This window comes from Spermophilus citellus, assembly GCF_964194105.1.
Source record: "Spermophilus citellus genome assembly, chromosome: 5".
In the NCBI taxonomy this organism is placed as follows: Eukaryota; Metazoa; Chordata; class Mammalia; order Rodentia; family Sciuridae; genus Spermophilus; species Spermophilus citellus.
The window spans coordinates 123655501-123673544 of record NC_138186.1 but is presented as its reverse complement, the minus strand read 5'-3'; the positions used below and the strand labels follow the sequence as shown (position 1 = coordinate 123673544).

The window sequence follows — 18044 nt, the reverse complement described above, 5'->3', positions numbered from 1 at the left end:
TTTTTTAAATTTTCCTCTGTCTGACTAGCTTGAGAGACCTTCTCTTTTGCTTGACCTAGCGTTTTTTCTACCATAGTCTGGACCTCTAACAATTTACTTAGCAGTTTTTTGGTTTGTTTTTTACTGGATTCTAATCTACTATAAAGGTAACGTAACCCAATAAGATAGCATAAAACAAAGCCAAAACAGAATGAAACAAAAACGGAACAGAGAATGGTTGTATCTGTTTTCTCTTTCTCAGGGCCGAATAACTTCAAACCTTGAGCCAACCATTTTTCCCAGTTCGCCTGAGAAAATTTTAGGGCTAGGGAGCTTGAAATAAAAACAAAATAAATCAAAACAAGAACACACTGTTTTTTGAGATGGTCACCCATCCTGTCGCCTTCCCTCAGGGGCGAGCAATTTTACTCACCTCTAAGCTTCAGGCGTTCCCCGCACGGGCCGCCAAATGCCGCAGTTTTGGCTGGGCACAGAATCACAAGCCACTCAAGCAGGAACAAAACTTTATTTTGAAAAAGCTGCCGCCGGCAAGCCAAACCCGGTCCTCCCACGCGGGCGTCCACCGGAACCGCACGTCTCCCGGAACCCGGGGTCCCCCGGACCTCCCCCGGAATTTCCTCCTACTATCCTTCCCCAACCAATGGGAACTCTCCAAGAGTCTGGTAACATGAGTCCGGTAACAGGCCAAGGTGAACAGTGGGAGTCCAATTTCCATATGAATGTAAATCTTAACATAATCATCTCAGTGGCTAGCTGGCGTCACTTTACAACCAAAGGTGCCATACATCGTATATTTGCTTGTGGCTCCTAGCATTTTGCTACCTATATTTTCTCTCTTACATCATTGTTGGAGTGATCAACTTTTGCCTGTATTTGCTCATTTAGGTCATCATTTAATTCACAAATCATTTTAATTATGAACCTTCCGAACTCCTTCTCTGACATTTCATCAACTCACTGCCCATGGGTTCTTTTATTGTAGTGTCCTGGTTTGTTTGGGGCGCTTTCCTCCCTTCTTTTTTCATGGTGTCTATATGTCTTCTTTTCTTGCAGTGTGGATTTGAGATATTAGAGTTTATTCCCTATATTCTTATAGTACCTGTGCAGATTGTCTGTACCGCACCTTGAAGTTGGGCTTCCAGATCCCTGCTGGTGTCCCTCAATGTATGCTACTGCATCCAAAGTTGGTGGCAGCTATAGCAGAGGTAACTTGAGATAATATTAAAGGTGCCCCAAGATGGAAGCAATGTCTTACAGAGATGGGGCTGAAAGGGTGGGCCTCACACTCCCTTTGGGATGCCTGCTCTGAGATGCAGCTGCTTGTAGGCCCTGTCTGTTGTAAAAATGTTAGGGGCTACTGCATGGGGAAGGCTATCATAATGACTGCAGTGTCCCAAGATGGAAGTGGGTTAGGCTTAGGTTCCCATGTGGGGGAGGGGGTGAACTTGGACCTACTGTGGACATGGATCCTGCGCAAGTTTGTGTGGACAGATCTGGGCTAGGCTTGGACTCCTGCAGTAGTCTGCTGGTTGGAAGAGGTGGTCCTATGCCAGAGGCTGGGCTCCCGTGAGTGTGGTGGTTGTAGGTCAGCGTGGGTGCATCTGGGCCATTGGGCTTGACCTCCTGAGGTAGTCTGCTGGTCAGAAGAGGCGGTCCTCTTCCAGAGGCTAGGCTCTGGTGGGTGTTTGCCCCGCAGGTGGAGGGTGGACCTGGGCCTACTGGGTCCCTTCCAGGCTTTTGTAGGCAGTCTGGGCAGGGTCTCAGCTCCTGCGATAATCTGCTGGACAGAAGAGATGGTCCTGGGCTGGAGGATGGGCTGCAGCAGGTGCCTGCAGGTGAAGGGGTGGACCTGGGCCTACTGTGAGTCTGGGTCCCGCACAGGCTGGTGTGGGTGGATCTGGGATGCTAGGCTTGACCTCCCCCAGTAGACCGCTGGTTGAAAGAGGCGATCCTGCATCAGAGGCTAGGCTTTGGCTGGTGTCTGCCCTGCCAGTGGAGGGGTGGACCCAGGCCTACTGTGAGCCTGGGTCCCACATGGGCTGGTGTGGATGGTCCCAATTTTAAGTTAGTTTTAATATGTGGCATAGGATCAGGATCAACTTCAAGCTTTTGCATGCAGCCATTCAATTTTCCTATTACCTTTTGTTGAGTAAACTGTCCTTTTACTATGAAATGTTCTTGGCATTCATGTCAAAAATCATTTGACCACATGTGTGAGAGCTGGTTTCTGTGAATTCTATTCAACTCTATTGATTCGTACTTCCAAATTTATGGCATTATCAGCCTATTTAGATGACCATTATTTTGTAGTAAGTTCGAAATATGGAAGTGTGAAAACGGAGAATCTAGTATTCTTTTTCAAGACGAACTATTCAGGATGCCTTGGAGTTTTATAAGAATATTGTGATGGATTGTTCTTCTTTCTTTTTTTTTTGCAAAGTATATCATTGGGATTGTGATAGAGTGCATTACATCTATCTGTGAATTGTTTTACATTGTATTCTTTCTTTAATTCCAGTCATCAGTATAGGATATTGTTTCATTTATTTGTTTGCTTTTACTTTTCAGTAATGTTTTGTAGGTTTCAATAGGCAACACTCTTACCTCCTTGTCCATTCTTTGGAGTTTTAGTCTTTCTTCTTGTGATTATTAGTATAAGTGTTTCTTAATTTCCTTTTAGGTTTACTCATTGTTAGTGTATAGAAATTCAACTGATTTTTACAAGTTGGTTTGATTTTTGAATCTACAACTTGATTAAGTTTCTTTGTTGTTATGTTCTTTTTGGTGTGTGTATGTGAGTGATTTTTGGGGGGGTTCTACATATAAGATAATCTTATGGGCTAACAGGGATCATTTCATTATCTTTATTTTCTATTTCAATACCTTTTTTCTTTTTTATTGCTTAGTACCTCCAGCTAGTATTTCTAGTATCATAATATACAGAAGTGGAAAAACTGAATTGGACCTACTCCACATCTCAGATGAAAATCTTCCTCTCTCAGTTGAGTTTGCTGTTAGCTACAGGTATTCCATATAAGACCTTTTTCATGTTGAGGTAGTTTCATTCCATTGCAGATTTATTGAACATTTCATCATACAAATATGTTGGGGTTTTTTAAAAGCTAAAATTTTATTGTCTGAGTAAATATCAATAAGTATATTTTTACAGTTAATTTTTTTTCATTTTTTGTTTTAATTATTAAAACATGACAGTACAATGACCTTGACATACATTTGAATCAGATGGGATATAATTTCTCATTTTTCTGAGTATAGAAATTGCAGAATCACATTGGTCATACATTTGCGTATATACACACAGTAATAATAATATCTGTTTCATTCTACTATCCTTCCTATCTCCCCAATCCCTCGCCTCTCTACCTAATCTAGGGTAATGCTATTCTTTTTATTTTTCTTTCTCACATCTTCTTACATGTATTTTGTATAACAATGAGGGTCTCCTTTCACCATCCATGCAATTCCCTTTCTCCCTCCCTTTCCTTCCCATCCCTCTTCCCTATGTAGAGGTAATCTTCTTCCTATGCTCAAAGATGTTGGGTTTTGTTAAATGTTTTTTGAGCATCAATTAAGATAATCATGTCAGTTTGTTTCCCCATTCTCTTCTCATAACAAACTGCATGGTTCATATGATGACACTTCTTTGCATTCCAGTAATCAATTTTACTAGAATAGGAAAATGTTGTGTAACTGATGCATACTCATGACTCTTTCAGGACCTCAGAAGTGCAGTGCTGAAAATCTATGGATTTCTTGAGAAAGAACTTAGTGAAGAAGTTGTGGATACTGTTGTGAAACAGGCTACATTTCAGAACATGAAGACTAATCCACAAGCAAACTATCATGATATTTTAAAATATGAAATTGGAAACGAGAAGTGATAAAGGACATTTTCTGCGCAAAGGTACTATTCAGTAGTTTATAGTAGCAAGATGTAAGCTGTCATTCAAGTCCTTGATACCTAGGAGAAATAATAAGTGCTTCCAATATGTTTCTCCAAGTAACAGTGACATTTGGAACCTAGAGAATTTAAACGCCTAATTGAGAGTAGGTCTGAAGAGTTTTTCAAGAAACCTAAGTATTTTAGTACACAATCTGACACATTAACTTGCTTAATTAATATTGTCTTATATCTAAGCCGCATGAGCCTGTTTAGGTATATCAAATGAGAGAAACACTAATCCTTGTTTTCCCTTTTTTCTTCTAGAAAAATCTAGGGAGTAAACTTAATGTGTATTTTGCTCTGCTGGGAGGAGTTTTGGATTACTGGGTTCCCATGTGTCAGATTGCAACATCACAAAGAGTGTTATCTTATTAGTGCTATCTGCTATGAAATCAGTTACTTCAAAAAGTTATTGATATCATTTTTACTGTGACCTTATTACATGACTGAAGTAGTTATCAAGAATGAATATTATTTCTCTTGTAACTGATACCCTTTAAATTCAAATTATTATTATTACTACTACTACTACTACTACTACTACTACTACCAGGGATTGAACTCAGGGGCACTCAAGCACTAAGCCACATTCCCAGCTGCTATTTTGTATTTTATTTAGAAACAGGATCTCACTGAGTTGCTTAGAGACTCACACTAGCTGAGGCTGGCTTTGAACTCAACGTCCTCCTGCCTCAGCCTCTTGAGCTGCTGGGATTACAGGCATACACCACCACACCTGGCTTCAAATTGTTAATTTCTAATTTAATCATTTAGTGTATAAACATTCTAAACACTTCACTTCTACTTTATTCACATTTTATGTTATAATTGGCTCATAATTTACCAATAGGATGATCGATATTAATTTTTGAACAATTATATAAACATCTTATGGACATTGCCCTAGATATTGATATATTTTAAAATTCTTATTTTTTTGGTGACATTTATTATCAATTCTCCCTTTTCATTCCTCAGCTACAGCAGATAAAAAGTAATTCTCATACCCCTAAGAGCTTGTTATCTACTCCAAAGGCCAATAATAATGTCTACACAAGTGAACCTGATAGCTGGAAATGCCAAGTTAGTTTTCACTTAAGAATGGTGTAATGTAATCCCTGCGGCTCAGAAGGCTGAGGCAGGAAGAATGCAAGTTCAAAGCCAGCCTCAGCAAAAACAAGGTGCTAAGCAACTCAGTGAGACCCTGGCTCTAAATCAAGTACAAAATAGGGCTGGTCGAGTACCCATGAGTTCAATCTCCAATGCACCCTTCCCCCAAAAAAGAATGGAATAATGATGGTTTAATTTTGTATAAAATAAAGATGCAGAAAGGGAAGCTCTGGTGCTCTATATGACTTTAATTTGTTAGTTGAAAATATTTCAGTCTCTTTTTTTCAAATTTAAAAAGAAAGAAATACTTTTCTTGGAGGGTTTTAGTAAGAACTATAATACAGTTGATAAATGTGGTTCACTTAGTGTGAGGTTCACTTGGTATATATACAAGAGTATATATACTAAAACATACTTGTAAAATTCTAATATAGTCATATCCTGTATAGTTTTTTCCTCTTAAGGATCACATAGTGGGAAAGGCTAACATACAGGGAAGTGAATTTTAAATCTATTTACTGCATTTTTGTGTTCCTAGATTCTTTATTCAATCATTCCTGTGTAAGAAAAGATGAGGTCTCCAATCCCGTGGACACGAACAAATATTTAGCTTGGTTGAAAAGAGATTAACACATTAATATCCAATTTTTAAATTCTGTGAACACAATAATATTCACATATTATTACAAAGTTGCCACAAGAGGTATATTGGTTGCTCCATTTAAATTTGACAGGTGTTCCACATCTGGGACAATGGGACACATGGGTTGAAATGGTTGAGGCAGTCTTTAACATGAAGTGTTCTTTATCACCAAAGTGCCATTCATGTTCTTATCCCATTAGGTACCATTGGAGATTGGAAACATCATTTTACTGTGGAGCAGAATGAAAGATTTGACCAGATATTCCAAAGGGAAATGAAAGACGTTCCCCTGAAGTTCATCTGGGATATAAATTAGGAGTAGAATTCTAATCAAACTATAAAAGAATCATATAAACTCTAATCAGAGGCTATACCTTAACATACATAATAATAATAACATACATAATGCCTATTTAATTACTAATTATAAAACTTAACTAACAAAATAAATAAACTATGCTTAGGTTAGTTGCCATGAATTCTTTAAAATTAAAAACAGATTAGTTTTACTTTAAAATTAAAATTACAAATCAGAAATTAAGTTGCTTTTGATGCTTTGGTATCCTGCATGAAAATGGCAAAACAGAAAGCATAAAACATGACTTGCAAATGTCTTCAGAGACGATTCTGTATTGCGCATTTTCCTTTACTCACAATTAAACTCAGGATCAATTAAACATTAAAAATCATTTTATTCTTCTACTTAAATTTTAATTCTTTGGTTTCAAAATCATTGTGGATATTCAAATGTGATGTAGAATAAATGGAGATATCCTACATAAACAGGTACTTATTTTTAATAATTTTACAGATCACAGTTTGCACTAGTTTTTTTCTGGCTAGTCAGGATGGCATGCACCTGTAACCTCAGGACTCAGGAAGCTGAGGCAAGAGGATAACAAGTTCTAGCCAGCCTCAGCTCCATACAGAGATCCTGTCTCAAAAAGTTTTAGAAAAGAAAAGGGAGCTTGGGGATATAGTTCAGTAGTAGAACTCCCCTGTGGTTATTCCCCAGTACTGAAACACCACTGCCACCACAACAAAAGTTCTATCCATAATGTATCACTGAATAAAATTACACCACAGAAATTTAACAGTTGAATATTTAATAAAAGTTTAGAAGATTTATAAGCCTTTAAGGGTAGCACCATACAAAGTCATCAAATGGAAACAACCTATGTTACTTGTCCTTCCATTATTATAACAAAATGCCTGAGATAATAAATTCATAAGAAAGGAAAAGTCCATTTTGGATCATTGTTTCAGAGGTTTCAGACACAGTCATTTGACTCAGTGGATTATGGGCTGTAGTGAAACATTATTTCATGATGGGCAGTGTGTAGTGGAGTAAAGCTGCTCCCTTCAAGGCATCTGGGAAGGAAAAAGAGAGAAAGAAGAAAAGTCCAGGGCCCTAATATTCCCCAAAGGAATGGCCCTGATGACTTAACTTCCTCCATCTAGACCCCACAGGTTGCTCTGCTTCCCAAGAGCACTAAGGAGTAGGGATGGAGCTTTCAACAGAGGGGTCTTTTGGAGGACACTTACCCAAACCATTGCACAAACCAATATCCATGTATATCCAAATAAATAAGTAAATTGTGGCATTTCACATAATGAAACAAATTATCTATAAAGAAGCATGAATTACAACTCTCTGAAAAATACACAAGTCTAGAAATATAATATTCAGTGGAAAAAAACCAGAAACTCATTGCATGTTTTCTTATATGATTCAAAATCAGGTGCAACTAATGATGTTTTTAGAAGGTGGTTGTTCACCTTCAAGGAATAATGTGGTAACTTAACAGGTAAATGAAAGCACTTCTGAGTTGTTAGGATCATTTTTTTCCCTTGATCTCAGTTCTGTTCATTTGGGGAATATTTGTGTGTCAGTGTACATAGGATTTGTACATTTTTCTGATTTTTACCATACATTTATGAGATTTATAAAATAAATAAGAAAACATTTTCAAAGAGCAGAAAAAAATCTTGCAGTAACTAAATGGACAAACATTAATTCATAATTAGCAAAAGTTTAAAAACTAGGGAATACTCAATGTTGTGCCCAGACACAAAATTCCCAGAGGAAGAAAGAAAGAGAATAAAGCATTGGGCCCTTAGAAAACCACTGACAATAAGGACTGATTAGATTTTAAATGTTAATTTTAATGTTTCCTCCTCTGAAATGGGCAGAAGTCTCCTATTCTTGAGAATGGAAGGATCAAGTATGCCCCCTACAGACTGAATTGGATGGATGTCATTACAAGGATTAAAGAATGTCTTCCCTGTAACTGTTTAGGAAATTAGGTAGATAGTGTTTCTTGTTTTTTTTATTGGTTGTTCACAACATTACAAAGCTCTTGACATGTCATATTTCATATATTAGAATCAAGTGGGTTATGAACTCCCATTTTTACCCCAAATACAGATTGCAGAATCACATCGGTTAAACATCACATTTTTACATACTGCCATATTAGTGACTGTTGTATTCTGCTACCTTTCCTATCCTCTACTATCCCCCCTCCCCTCCCCTCCCATCTTCTCTCTCTACCCCATCTACTGTAATTCATTTCCCTCCATGTTTGTTATCCCATTCCCCTCACAACCTCTTATATGTAATTTTGTATAACAATGAGGGTCTCCCTCCATTTCCATGTGATTTCCCTTTTTTTCTCCCTTTCCCTCCCACCTCATGTCTCAGTTTAATGTTAATCTTTTCTTCCTGCTCTTCCTCCCTGTTCTGTTCTTAGTTGCTCTCATTATATCAAAGAAGACATTTGGTATTTGTTTTTTAGGGATTGGCTAGCTTCACTAAGCATAATCTGCTCTAGTGCCATCCATTTCCCTGCAAATTCCGTGATTTTGTCATTTTTTAGTGCTGCGTAATACTCCATTGTGTATAAATGCCACATTTTTTTATCCATTCATCTATTGAAGGGCATCTGGGTTGATTCCACAGTCTAGCAATTGTGAATTGTGCTGCTATGAACATCGATGTGGCAGTATCCCTGTAGTGTGCTCTTTTAAGGTCTTCATGAAATAGTCCGAGAAGGGCAATAGCTGGATCAAATGGTGGTTCCATTCCCAGCTTTCCCAGGAATCTCCATACTGCTTTCCAAATTGGCCGCACCCGTTTGCAGTCCCACCAGCAGTGTACAAGATTACCCTTTTCCCCACATCCTCGCCAGCACTCATTGTTGTTTGACTTCATCATGGCTGCCAATCTTACTGGGGTGAGGTGGTATCTTAGGGTGGTTTTGATTTGCATTTCTCTGACTGCTAGAAATGGTGAGCATTTTTTCATGTACTTGTTGATTGATTGTATGTCCTCCTCTGTGAAGTGTTTGTTCATGTCCTTGGCCCATTTGTTGATTGGGTTATTTGTTTTCTTATTGTTTAATTTTTGAGTTCTTTGTATACTCTGGATATTAGGGCTCTATCTGAAGTGTGAGGAGTAAAAATTTGTTCCCAGGATGTAGGCTCCCTATTTACCTCTCTTATTGTTTCTCTTGCTGAGAAAAAACTTTTCTGTTTAAGAAAGTCCCATTTGTTGATTCTTGTTATTAACTCTTGTGCTATGGGTGTCCTATTAAGGAATTTTGAGCCCGACCCCACAATTTGTAGATCGGAGCCAACTTTTTCTTCTATCAGACGGAGAGTCTCTGATTTGATATCTAGCTCCTTAATCCACTTTGAGTTGACTTTTGTGCATGGCGAGAGGAGGGGATTCAGTTTCATTTTGTTGCATATGGATTTCCAGTTTTCCCAACACCATTTGTTGAAGATGCTATCCTTTCTCCATTGCATGTTTTTAGCTCCTTTTTCAAATATAAGATAGTTGTAGCTTTGTGGATTAGTCTCTGTGTCCTCTATTCTGTACCATTGGTCCACCCGCCTGTTCTGGTACCAGTACCATGCTGTTTTTATTACTATTGCTATGTAATATAGTTTGAAATCTGGTATCGCTATACCACCTGATTCACACTTCCTGCTTAGAATTGTTTTTGCTATTCTGGGCCTTTTATTTTTCCATATGAATTTCATGATTGCTTTATCTATTTCTACAAGAAATGCCATTGGGATTTTGATTGGCATTGCATTAAACCTATAGAGAACTTTTGGTAATATCGCCATTTTGATGATGTTAGTTCTGCCTATCCATGAACAAGGTATATTTTTCCATCTTCTAAGATCCTCTTCTATTTCTCTCTTTAGGGTTCTGTAGTTTCCATTGTATAGGTCTTTCACCTCTTTTGTTAGGTTGATTCCCAAGTATTTTATTTTTTTTGAGGATATTGTGAATGGAGTGTTTTTCCTCATTTCCATTTCAGAAGTTTTGTCGCTGATATACAGAAATGCCTTTGATTTATGTGTGTTGATTTTATATCCTGCCACTTTGCTGAATTCATTTACTTGTTCCAGATTTTAGAGGGAATGCCTTCAATTTTTCTCCATTCAGAATGATGCTAGCCTGAGGCTTAGCATAGATAGCTTTTACAATGTCGAGGTAAGTTCCTGTTATCCCTAGTTTTTCTAATGTTTTGAACATAAAGGGATGCTGTACTTTGTCAAATGCTTTTTCTGCATCTATTGAGATGATCATATGGTTCTTATCCTTAAGTCTATTGATGTGGTGAATAACATTTATTGATTTCCGTATATTGAACCATCCTTGCATCCCACGGATGAATCCTACTTGATCATGGTGCACAATTTTTTTGATGTGCCTTTGTATCCAATTCGCCAGAATTTTATTGAGGAGTTTTGCATCTAGGTTCATTAGAGATATTGGTCTGTAGTTTTCTTTTTTGAGGTGTCTTTGTCTGGTTTCAGAATCAGGGTGATCTTGGCCTCATAGAATGAATTTGGCAGAGTTCCCTCTTTTTCTATTTCCTGAAATAACTTGAAAAGTATTGGTATTAATTCTTCTTTAAAGATGTTGAGCATTTTTTCATATATTTGTTGACTGATTGTATATTCTCTTCTGAGTAATATCTGTTCAGGTACTTGTCCCATTTATTGATTAGGTTATTTGTTTCTTTGGTGTTAAGATTTTGAAATGCAGGAAACAATAAATCAAATAAAAAACTCAATAGAAAGTATCAACCACAGACGAACTTTTGTGCATTTATTAATTGGGTCATTATTATTATTATTATTTTAGTGGTAAATTTTTTTTGAATTCTTTCTATATCCTCTGTCTGAGGCATACATGGCAAAAAATCTCTCCCATTTTGTAGGCTCTCTTCACATTCTTGATTGTTTCCTTTCTGTGAAGAAGCTTTTTAGTTTGATACCATCCCATTTATTGATTTTTTAAAATATTTTAGTTGTAGGTGGATAGTATGTCTTTATTTTATTTATTTTTATGTGGTGCTGAGGATTGAACCCAGTGTCTGTCATAGGCTAGGTAAGCACTTTGCCACTGAGCTACAGTCCTAGCCCCCATTTATTGATTCTTGATTTTATTTCTTGTGCTTTTTCTTGAGAAAGTCAGTTTCTGAGCCAGTATGATGGAAAGTTGGGCCTCCTTTTTAATAGGCACATGTATCTGGTCTAATGCCTAGTTCCTTGATGAGCTTTGAATTGAGTTTTGTGCAGGGTAAAAGATAGGGGTTGAATTTCATTCTGCTACACATGGATGTATAACCAATGTGATCCTGCAATCTGTACATGTGGAAAAATGAGAATTCATACCCTATTTGAATCAAATGTATGATATGTCAAAATCATTGTATTGTCTTGAGCAACTAATAAAAAACAAATAAATAAAATAAAGATGTTGTTTACAGTTATAACTAAAAATAAATATTAAAAAAATAAATGAATAAAACTGACAAAATTCTTCTTAATGGTAAAAATAAGTGGTAAATACAGTAACTACATTGTATATTATTTTGTTTTTTATAATAAGATAAAAAAATGGGCTTTTCCAGAGCAAGTTGCCAAAACCAATGAAAGCAGCCAGGTCAGGCAGAAATCAGATTAAATGTTTCAAAATTTCAAACATTAATTTTTCTTATAAGTGGTTTCTCTTTTAAGCTGTTATTCTTATTTGTCTAGAAGATATTGTTAGGCTTTATTTGTGAAACTGTAATGTCAATCTGGTGAGTTATGTAATTTTTATTTTTATTTTTTTTAGAGAGAGAATTTTTTGAATATTTATTTTTCAGTTTTTGGTGGACTAATTTTCATTTTCTAAGCAATTATTCCATGGCATTTCTGTTAAAATAGAGAATTTCTTAAGTTGGGAGGCCAAGTTTGATGTAGAACTTCTGAAAATTAAAAAAAAACAGATAAATGAAGAAGAGCAAGCAGAAAAAATAAATTAAGTGGTATGATACTCCCATACCTTTTTTTTTTCTGTTACCCTCAAACATTTTGGTATCCTTTCTTGTGCAGCAAGAGGATCATTTGAACAGATTTTTATAAGACAATAATATTCATAGGTATCTAGGATAATTTATAATTAATTTTTCTCCTGTACAAAGGATTTATTCCAGTGACCTTCTATCACTGAGTCATGTCCCCAGCCATTTTTCATTTTTTATTTTGACATGGGGTCTCACTAAGATGACAAGGCCTGTCTTGATTGCAATCCTTCTGCCTCAGTCTCCCAAGTAATTGGGATTGCAGGCATGTTTCACTGTGCCTGGTTATGAGGAATTTTTATGTCTGATTTCTGGTACAAATATTACAACTAATAGATTTTGAAATACAGGAATATTTACATTTTATATATTTACATTTTATATAGTACTCTGTATAGACTAGGTTTATCACTTGTTCCTTTTTAATGTGAATATATTTCATATATATCCTAGCTACTAATTGAGTTCATAAATTTATTGAAATTTGTAGGAAGATAGATTTTCAGACTTGTTTTCCTGAATTTTTATATTTTTTTCAATGTTAGTAGGGAAGGTGAATGAACACTATACCATTTGAGTTAATCATACTTATATCTTTTAGGGAAACAGCTATTTGAAACAGATCATAATCTTGACACATCTGATATCCAGTTCTTGGAGGATGGTGAGATAATATCAGAATTTCATATGTGTATAATGTTGTCTTTAATTTTAAACCATAAAGATCAGAGTGATAATTCAATGTAAATTTTTCCTCCCAAGACTGATAAAAAAATTCACTTTTAAGCAAAAACTCTAACAGTTGATCAGTTAATATATTTGAACTGAATGTTTAATTCTACAACAAAGTACTATTTGAACATTTTATGATAACTTAAACAATCTCTAGATAGGAACAGGTAGACATCTATGGTGAAAAGAAAACAGGTGACTGAGATGACTTGTTTCCCCAAAATTTCTAGCATCACAAGTCTATGGGTATGATTTTCCACAGTCTCTCATGGAGCTTGGAAAAACCTCAGATATAGAACTCCTAGTATTTCCTCTCTTGCTGCCTCTTCATATCCAGTAAGTTACCAAAACATACCTATTGATTTTGCTTCTGAAATGTCTTCTCATCACTTTCCTTCCCTTACTTGAAGGTTTTATCATTTTCAATTGGACTTTTGTAAAAGCCTCTGAAACAGTATCCCCAAATATGTTCCTCCTTCTAATGTCATTTGGCATTTCTAAAACCTATATTTAACCATAAACCTGTCTTTTGAAATTTTTTCTTGGTTTCCATTAGTTTGAAAAAAAAAAGGTTGACTTATGCTGTCCTCAGTCTGACCCTTATCCATGCTTTATCTGTTGGTATTTTTCCTAAAAATCTTGCCTTCCAGTTCAAGATATTCAAGGTCTTACTCTTATTCTTGCTTTTGTATACATTTCTACCAACAGTTGCTTTCACCTGACCTTTTCTTCTTGGTGGATTCAAATATATCACAAAGATATTTTAGATTTCATTTGCTCTGTGAAACCCTACAGAGACAGTTATTCTTTGACTAGGGCTTCACATTTCATATTTTTCATTCTGATCTACTCATAGGCATGAAACAACACTTGTTCTCTTTATAGTCTCATTACAGTGAAGGTCAGTAAGTATATCAGAGAGGGAAGGAAGTTTAAATGTGTGGGGATTCAATATAGCTATGCTATCCTTTATTTATCTACTTCAGACAAAGTGAAGTGTGAGGTGTTTAATGGGGAACCTGGCTATTGCTTACTGTAGGGCTCAGACACATGGAATCTTGAGAAGGAGTCCTGATGGAGAGAAACGGTCAAGTTCCATCTGTCAATTAATTAGCAAGTATGAGAGATTCCTGGTATAAGTCTTATTGATAGTTAACTTACTATAACCAGAGTATTCTATGATACTCCCTTAACAATAACAATAACAACAAGATATTTTTGAACTGTGACCTGGAGGAATGAAATTGATGTTAAAGTGTTAAGATTATCTACCGACAAAGAAAGATGTGATTTGCACTAGTAGTTTGGAATTTCGTAAGTGATGCCTCCTATATACACTGAGAAGCTTCTGTCTGGTACTCCAGTGAGTTCTATGTTTGATTTTTGAGTATAAAACTGAGAGGGAATTTTGTTTTGCTTTTTGCAGCTGGAAACAATGTGGAGGTAGATGAGTCTTTGTTACTGGAAATGGATGACTTGGAGCTGGAGGATGAGGAAGATGATCCAGACTACAATCCTGCTGACCCAGGGAGTGACTCAGCAGACTAATGGACTGTCCCCATCTGCAGAGAAGTTGACTGCCACAGCATCTGTGGCTATGCTGAGAGGGTTTTGATTTTCCTTTCTTTTTTTCTAAGAAAAAAATATAATTTGCAGGAGACTATACTTCTGATCACTTTCATCACTGACTTAATATATTAACTAACCTTAAAGTTTCAAATATAGAATGTTCATGTCTTCTAATTGATGAGTAGAAGATAACATTTTTAAAGGTATTTAGTGTTGAAGAGAGATCCTTCCTATAACACCAAGACTTGAGGGTAGAATTTGGCATGTGAGGGTTCATACATGAGGAATCAGAATAACTCAGAATTTCTCTGCTGGTGATTGTTGTTTCTTTGGTTTCTAAGTGTAGTCATTTGTATTAGAAGGCTGAGTCAAATAGAGCATTAATCCTAGATCATTCTGACACAATAGATTTATGTCTTAATAAAACCAGAGCCCATATCATAGGCAGAAAAAATGGATTACATTATAATAATAGTAGTATTGGAGTCAGAATTTGTGGTATTTTTAAGGATGTTTATTCTTAGGTCACATCTCAGGTCAGACTTTTGTAAGTCCCAGTCTACATTTTTAAACAGTGAAATTGCATACCAATTCTACAGGTGATTCTGATGCACACTCCTGATTGAACTACTGTCTTGCAATTCTGACACATGTATGTTTTAGTGTTTCCCTGCTGCTTTCTAATTAGCTAGTCTGAAGTTTTCTGAATTATAAGAGATATACACTGTGTGCAAGAGAAACACACATCAATCTCCATACATGTGTAAGACTGTCTTTGTATTAATTTGAAATGATTGACTTGGGCATACCATTTGGGAGAGCTGGGATTCGTGTGAATTTTCCAATCTTTGAAGCCATGGAGGATTAATCCAAATCCAGTGGGAAATCACTTGTGCTGTTGTAAAGAGCTGTCTTTAGTCAAAAAAGACCCATGCCACATACCTGCAAACAAAACTATATCAATCACACATTGACTTTTGGACTTTTGTTATTAAAAGCCAAATTATCATTAGAAATTTAATACTTTCTTAAGGAAAATTGTAGTATGTCTTGATGCCAGAGCAATAGAACAGAATAGCGGGGAGAGATCCAAAAATTGTTACATGAGGTTTTGTTTTATCTAAAAGCTCTTACTGAAAGCTGTTTAAGAGATGCATAAGGGATCCAACATGGTGGCGGGCGCTGAGAGATCAATTCTGTGACCTCTTCAGCTTCGTGGGCAAAGGGAGTCTTAAACCGACTGAATGCTGTTTGCTCAGAATCACTTGGCAATGCTGGGCTGAAGTGGACCTCGGGCGAGCAGTTTGCACCCCTCAGAACCCACATCAAGCCTGGAGCAGGTGAATTCAGGCTCCCAAACACAGTTTCTGGCTGATTGACTGCATCTCGCCGCCAAACCGCCATGACTCAGTGCTACAGACGCTCCCGCGGAATAGAAAAACAACTCTTCCTCTTCGGTTCCTCTGTGAACCTTTGGGGTGATACCACCGAGCCTTCTTAGGCAGTGGGCCCAGAATTGAGACAGGACCTGGGAGAGCAAGACCAGACCCACTCTTTGCATCAGACACCCAGCAAATGAATGAATGGCCGCTGTTCGCAGTTATAAAAAAGGAAACGGATGACAAATTATAGAAGCATACAGGACACCGAGCATACAAAATCACAGTAGACCAACACCAAGACACATTGTTATGAAGATATCCAATAAACAGAACAAAGAGAAAATATTAAAAGCTACAAGAGAAAGGAGGCAGATTACATTCAGGGGTAAACCAATAAGGTTAACAGCTGATTTTTCATCACAGATGCTGAAAGCGAGAAGATCCTGAAACAACGTATTTCAAACACTGAAAGACAATGGATGCCAACCAAGAATTTTGTATCTAGCAAAATTAAGCTTCAGGTATGACAACGAAATAAAAATCTTTCATGATAAACAAAAGTTAAAAGAATTCGCAGCTAGAAAACCAGCATTACAAAGCATCTTGAGCAAAACACTACATGAGGAAGAAATGAAAAACAACAACCTAAACCAACAGTGGGAAGTACCTCAGTAAATCCGGGGGGGGGGGGAAGCTAATCATGGAGAAACAAACCAAATTTAAAAAAATAAGATAAATAATCAAACATGACTGGAACTACAAACCATATATCAATAGTAACCCTAAACGTTAATGGCTTAAACTCACCAATAAAGTGACATAGGTTGGTAATCTGAATTAAAAAAAACAGATCCAACAATATGCTGCCTTCAAGAGACACATCTGATTGGAAAAGACATACACAGGCTGAAGGTGAAAGGTTGCAAAAAATCATACCACGCACATGGTCCTCGGAAGCAAGCAGGGGTGGCCAACCTCATATCGAATAAAATCGATTTCAAGACTAAGTTAATCAAAAGGGATAAGGAAGGACATTATATACTGTTAAAAGGAACCATTCACCAACAAGATATAACAATTATCAATATTTATGAAACAAATAATGGTGCTGCAACTTTAATAAAACAAACTCTCCTCATGTCCAGGAATCAAATCGACCACAACACAATAATTGTGGGTGAATTCAACACACCTCTCTCACTTTTGGACAGATCCTTCAAACAAATGTTGAAAAAACAAACTATAGAACTCAATAACATGATAAATAACCTAGACTTAACTGAAATATATAGAATATATCAACCATCATCAAGTGGATACTTTTTTTCTCAGCAGTACATGAATCCTTCTCAAAAATAGACCATATATTATGCCATAGGGCAACCCTTAGTAAATATAAAGGTGTGGAGATAATACCATGCTTCTTATCTGATCATAATGGAATGAAACTGGAAATCAATGATAAAAGAAGGAAGGAAAAATCCTACATCACTTGGAAAATGAACAATATGTTACTAAATGATCAATGGGTTACAGAAGACATAAAGGAGGAAATAAAAAAATTCTTAGAAATAAATCTAAATACAGACACAACATATCGAAATCTGTGGGACACAATGAAAGCAGTTTTAAGAGGGAAATTCATTGCCTGGAATTCATTCCTCAAAAAAAGAAAAAACCAACAAATAAATGAGCTCACACTTCATCTCAAAACCCTAGAAAAGGAAGAGCAAAACAACAGCAAATGTAGCAGAAGGCAAGAAATAATTAAAATCAGAGCAGAAATCAATGAAATTGAAACAAAAGTAACTATTGAAAAAATTGACAAAACTAAAAGTTGGTTCTTCAAAAAAATAAATAAGACCAACAGACCCTTAGTCATGCTAACGAAGAGAAGAAGAGAGAGAACTCAAATTACTAACATATGGGATGAAAAAGGCAATATCACTACAGATGCTACAGAAATACAGAAGATAATTAGAAATTATTTTGAAAACCTATATTCCAATAAAATAGAAGATAGTGAAGACATCGATAAATTTCTTAAGTCATATAATTTGCCCAGATTGAGTCAGGAGGATACACACAATTTTTTTTTAAAGAGAGAGTGAGAGAGGGGGGAGAGAGAGAGAGAGAGAGAGAGAGAGAGAGAGAGAGAGAGAGAGAGAGAGAATTTTTAGTATTTATTTTTTAGTTCTCGGCAGACACAACATCTTTGTTGGTATGTGGTGCTGAGGATCGAACCTGGGCCACACGCATGCCAGGCGAGC

General features: G+C 36.4%; 2 pseudogenes across 2 annotated transcripts in view; both read left to right on the top strand.

Moving 5' to 3' along the window:
* The window catches only part of LOC308650299 (amine sulfotransferase-like), a 32555-nt pseudogene extending 26522 nt beyond the window's left edge, over positions 1-6033 (top strand). The window contains exons 5-6 of the transcript in view: positions 3738-3925; positions 5918-6033. The product of the transcript in view is annotated as an amine sulfotransferase-like (transcript). The remainder of the gene's footprint in view (positions 1-3737; positions 3926-5917) is intronic.
* A 1438-nt stretch (positions 6034-7471) lies between these two features.
* LOC308649469 (RWD domain-containing protein 1-like) lies at positions 7472-14420 on the top strand (annotated as a pseudogene). The gene is made up of 4 exons (XR_014024428.1): positions 7472-7513; positions 11924-12055; positions 12693-12755; positions 14250-14420. The product of XR_014024428.1 is annotated as an RWD domain-containing protein 1-like (transcript).
* Positions 14421-18044: the final 3624 nt, after the last annotated feature.